The sequence below is a fragment of the Cavia porcellus genome, unplaced genomic scaffold (assembly GCF_034190915.1).
Source record: "Cavia porcellus strain 051 isolate PalLab524CR breed Dunkin Hartley unplaced genomic scaffold, mCavPor4.1 scaffold_21, whole genome shotgun sequence".
NCBI lineage: Eukaryota > Metazoa > Chordata > Mammalia > Rodentia > Caviidae > Cavia > Cavia porcellus.
Window position 1 is genome coordinate 9,280,547 of NW_026947504.1, and position 389 is coordinate 9,280,935.

Genomic DNA, 389 nt, shown 5'->3' on the forward strand with positions numbered 1-389 from the left:
CGGTGCAGTGCCACACGCTCCCAGTCACACTCACACTCAGCGAGTCAGTCACACACGGCGTCACACGCAGTGTCTCACACACTCCGGTGCTCGGTTTCTCTCTCAGCTCTGGCTCTCTGGCACCATCTAGAGGTAGCTGAGCAGTTCGGGAACTCCCTCCTGCGCTCTGGGTTTGGTACCCCAGGCTGTCCAGTGCCCCAGTTCAGCAGGACGCCCTGCCTGCTGTCTGTGGGCGCAGCGGGTGCTCTAGGTCAGAAGAATGAGGAAAGCTGTCTGTAGCAAGACCTGGAGGTGGGTGTGGAAAGGCCCTCATTACAGGTGCCTGCCGTGGCCCTGACTCCTCTGTCCTCCATTTGGCCGTTCTTATTACTCTTCTACACCTTTGGTTT